Raw genomic sequence first — 4,498 nt, forward strand, 5'->3', positions numbered from 1 at the left:
CATAAATTAGCCACACAAGTCTTTATAAAGGGTCAAAATCCCATCCTCTGACCTGTCTTCTCCTGGCCCTGACTTTTAACCCCATGACTCTTCCACCTGTTTCTTTCCCACAGCTCCTCTATTCCATGAAATTCAACTGGTGTCTGTTTTTCTTTAATCAGAGTCAAGCCCTGAGGAGAGGGCAATAGTAAAGCATGAGAAGGGGAAGAGCATGAAGGTTGGCCGTATGGTTACAACAACAAGCAAACAAAACAACAACAAAATAATAAATCACATTGCATGCCAGTGAGTCTACCAGGAATTTTGCTGCATTTACAATATTTGTAGGAAGGAAATAAATAAGTACGGGACTACGATTTTATTTTACAGATAGAAAACCTAAGATGTATAACTTTTCCCCAAAGTCACACTGTTAAAAACAAATTGAGCAGTATCATATTGGGTATTTTGGGGAAGAATGTGGAGAATAAACAAACTGTTACTGGAACCTGAGTCTTCCGACTTCCAGATCAGATTCAGTTCAAAACGCTAGTCCTTTTACATAGTCCTCAGTCTTTGTGTCAAAATGGAGATGCACTGGCCTGGGCAACATAAGAAGACTCTGTCTCTACAAAAAACAAAATTTTTAATTAGCCAGGCGTGGTGGTGGCCAGGCTGGTCTCAAACTCCTGAGCTCAAGGGATCCTCCTGCCTCAGCCTCCTGAGTAGCTGGGACTACAGACATGTGCCTCTACATCCAGCTTACATTTATCTTTAAACAAGGGTTTGACCCCTTTCTGAAATTTACTTAAGACATGAGCCCTAAGTGATACTGCAGCTCATTTTAGACCGTCAGGCATTCTGGTCTCTGGAGCTGTAGTCCCAGCTACTCAGAAGGCTGAGGCAGGAAGATCACTTGAGCCTGAGAGGTTGAGGTTGCAGTGAGCCATGATCATGCCACTACACTCCAGCCTGGGCAACAGAGTGAGACCCTGTCTCAAAAAAAAAAAAAAAAAAAAAGTAGATGAGTCTAAATAGACTAATTGCTAGTCTGTGCTGTAGGCAGGTTTATGGTTGATTCATCTTTGAAAATCTTATCTACTTAATTCAGTTTCCCTGAAACATGATACTGGTTGCCTAATACCTACAGTTGCTATTTAATACCATTTTTTTTTTTCTCAAGAGATAGCAGAGAAAATGACCTTAGCATTTTAGGGTAGGTTGTATTTGCTCATATGTAAACATCTATATCACACATCGTTTGATCTAAAAAATGTTTGCCAAACAAAAAAGCATGCCATGCTCATGGATTGGAAGGATCAATATCATTAAAATGGTCATACTGCCCAAAGCAATTTACAAATTCAGTGCTATTCCTATCAAACTACCAAAGTCATTTTTCACAGAGTAAGCATAAGCTATTCTAAAATTCATATGGAACCAAAAAAGAGCCCAACCAGCCAAAACAATCCTAAGCAAAAAGAACAAAGCTAGAAGCATTACATTACTTGACTTCAAACTATACTATAAGCCTACAGTACCCAAAACAGCATGGTACTGATACAGAGACCAGTGGAACAGAATAAAGAGCCCAGAAATAAATCCACACACCTAGAGCCATCTGATCTTTGACAAAGTCAACAAAAATAAGCATTGAGGAAAGGACTCCCTATTCAATAAATGGTGCTGGGATAACTAGCCAGTCATATGCAGAAGAATGAAACAGGACCGCTACCTTTCACTATATTAAAAAATCAACTCAAAATGGATTAATTATTTAAATGTAAACCTCAAACTATAAGAATTCAATAAAACCTAGGAAATACCATTCAGGACATCAGCCTTGGGAAGGAATGTATGACTAAGTCCTCAAAAGCAATTGCCACAAAAACAAAAATTGGTAAGTGCGACCTAATTAAAATTTTTTGGGCAGGGTGGAGTCTCATGCTGTCTCCCAGGCTGAAGTACAATGGTACAATCTCAGCTCACTGCAACCTCTGCCTCCCGGGCTCAAGTGATTTGCCCCCCTACAGGTGCACACCAGCACGCCTGGCTAACTTTTTTTCTTTTGAGAGACAAGGTTTCACCATGTTGCCTAGGCAGGTCCCAGACTCCTGGGCTCAAGCAATTCCCTCACCTCTGCCTTCCAAAGTGCTGGGATTACAGGCATGAGCCACCATGCCCAGCCAGGACCTAACTAAAGAGCTTCTGCACAGCAAGAGAAACTATCAACAGAGTAAAGAGACAACCTACAGAATAGGAGAAAATATTCACAAACTATGCATCTGATGAAAGTCCAATATTTAAATCTATAGGGAACTAAATTCAACAAGCAAAAAACAATGCCATTAAAAAGTGAAACGCCGTTAAAGGAGAAAGACATGCAGGGACACTTCTCAAAAGAAGACATACAAAAAAAAACAACAAACACATGGAAGTGCTCCATATCACCAGCCATCAGAGACACACAAATCCAAACTACAGTGAGATACCATCTCACAGCAGTCACAATAGCTATTATTAAAAAGTCAAAAAATAGGCCGGGCGCGCTGGCTCACACTTGTAATCCCAGCACTTTGGGAGGTGGAGGCGGGTGGATCATGAGGTCAGAAGACCAAGACCATCCTGGCTAACACAGCGAAACCCCGTCTCTACTACAAATTCAAAAAATTAGCCAGGCGTGGTGGCGTGCACCTGTAGTCCCAGCCAACTTGGGAGACTGAGGCAGGAGAATCACTTGAACCCGGGAGATGGAGGTTGTAGTGAGCCAAGATCATGCCACTGCACTCCAGCCTGGGTGACAGAGCGTGACTCTGTCTCAAAAAAAAAGTCAAAAAATAACAGAGGCTGGTGAGGCTGAGGAGAAAGGCGAACGCTTATGCACTGCTGGTAGGAATGGTAAATGAGTTCAGCCACTATGGAAAGCTGTTTTCAGACTTTCCAAAGAACTCAAAACAGAACTCCCATTTGACTCAGCAATCCCGTTACTGCATATATATCGAAAGGAAAATAAACTATTCTGCCAAAAAGACAGATGCACTGGTATGTTCATTGCGGCACTATTCACAACAGCAAAGGCGTGAGATCAACCTAAATACCCATCAACAGTGGACTGGGAAAAGAAAATGTGGTACGTATACACCATGGAATACTATGCAACCATAAAAAGAACAGAATAATGTCCTTTGTAGCAACCTGGGTGCAGCTAGAGGACACCATCCTAAGTGAACTAACATAGGAAAAGAAAACTGAATACTGTTTGTTCTCACTTACGAGTGGGTACTCATGGACATAAAGTTAGCAACAACAGACACCCGGGACTACTAGAGGGGAAGGGAGGAAGAGGGGGACAGGGATTAAAAAACTATCAGGTGCTATGCCCACTACCTGGACGATGGAGTCATTCGTACCCCAACTCTCAGCATCGCACAATACACCAATGTAATAAATCTGCATAGGTACCCTCCCGAATCTAAAATAAACATTGAAATTAATTAATTATTATTATTATTTTTTTTTGAGACAGAGTCTTGCTCTTGTCGCCCAGGCTAGAGTGCAATGGCGCAATCTCGACTAACTGCAACCTCTGCTTCTCAGGTTCAAGCGATTCTCCTGCCTCTCCCTCCCGAGTAGCTGGAATTACAGGCTCATGCCACCACGCCTGGCTAATTTTTGTATTTTCAGTAGAGACAGGGTATGCCATGTTGGCCAGGCTGGTCTTGAACTCCTGACCTCGTGATCTGCCTGCCTCAGCCTCCCAAAGTGCTGTGATTACAGGCGTGAACCACCGTGCCTGGCCAAAATTAATTAAAATTTTAATTTCATCTTATTAAAAAACAAAGATAAATTTACTTCTTTCCAATTTCAATATACATTATACTGACCTACATACCGTATTATATGGTGAATTATATTGATTGAATTTCACATTTTAAACTAACACTGAGTTACTGTGAAAACTCCATTGGATCATAATGTAGTATGTTTTAATATATTTTAATACAATTTGCAAAATTCTGTTTTAAAATTACAACTATGTTCCATAAACAAATATGTAAAAAAATAAGAAATATTTGTATTATTCAAGTGAAGATTATAGAGATCTTTTTTTAAGGTAATAAAACACTTTATTTTAAAATTCAAATATGCTTCTAATGAAAACTCCTGTCCATTTATTAAGCACCCACAGAGTGCCAGGCGCTGTACAAAATATTAAAAAGACTTGTTCGTGCTCTTTTAGAGCAAAATTCACTATTCCATGGCACTTTGCATGATGCTGACATTTTAGATCCATTGTCATAAAATGACCAAGATCTTCAAGACTTGCTCGAGAAACAAGTTTCCAATCCATAGTAGGCACAGATCATGCAGGTTCATGCAGAAGTCAACTGGTGATGTCTGTCAACTGTTTCACTTCATGTCCTCTCCCTCTGAAACCTCCACCTCCTCTTCCTCCTCTGAAGCCCCCACCTCCACCTCCTCTTCCTCCCCTGGAGCCCCCACCTCCACCTCCTCTTCC

General features: G+C 40.9%; 1 pseudogene across 1 annotated transcript in view; it reads right to left on the bottom strand.

Annotated features, from left to right (window-relative positions):
* Positions 1–4,083: 4,083 nt before the first annotated feature.
* The window catches only part of LOC108537488 (H/ACA ribonucleoprotein complex subunit 1-like), a 1,421-nt pseudogene continuing 1,006 nt past the window's right edge, over positions 4,084–4,498 (bottom strand). The window contains exon 2 of the transcript XR_001887826.1: positions 4,084–4,455. The product of XR_001887826.1 is annotated as an H/ACA ribonucleoprotein complex subunit 1-like (transcript). The remainder of the gene's footprint in view (positions 4,456–4,498) is intronic.

The sequence above is a fragment of the Rhinopithecus bieti genome, unplaced genomic scaffold (assembly GCF_001698545.2).
Source record: "Rhinopithecus bieti isolate Rb0 unplaced genomic scaffold, ASM169854v2 scaffold_13262, whole genome shotgun sequence".
NCBI lineage: Eukaryota > Metazoa > Chordata > Mammalia > Primates > Cercopithecidae > Rhinopithecus > Rhinopithecus bieti.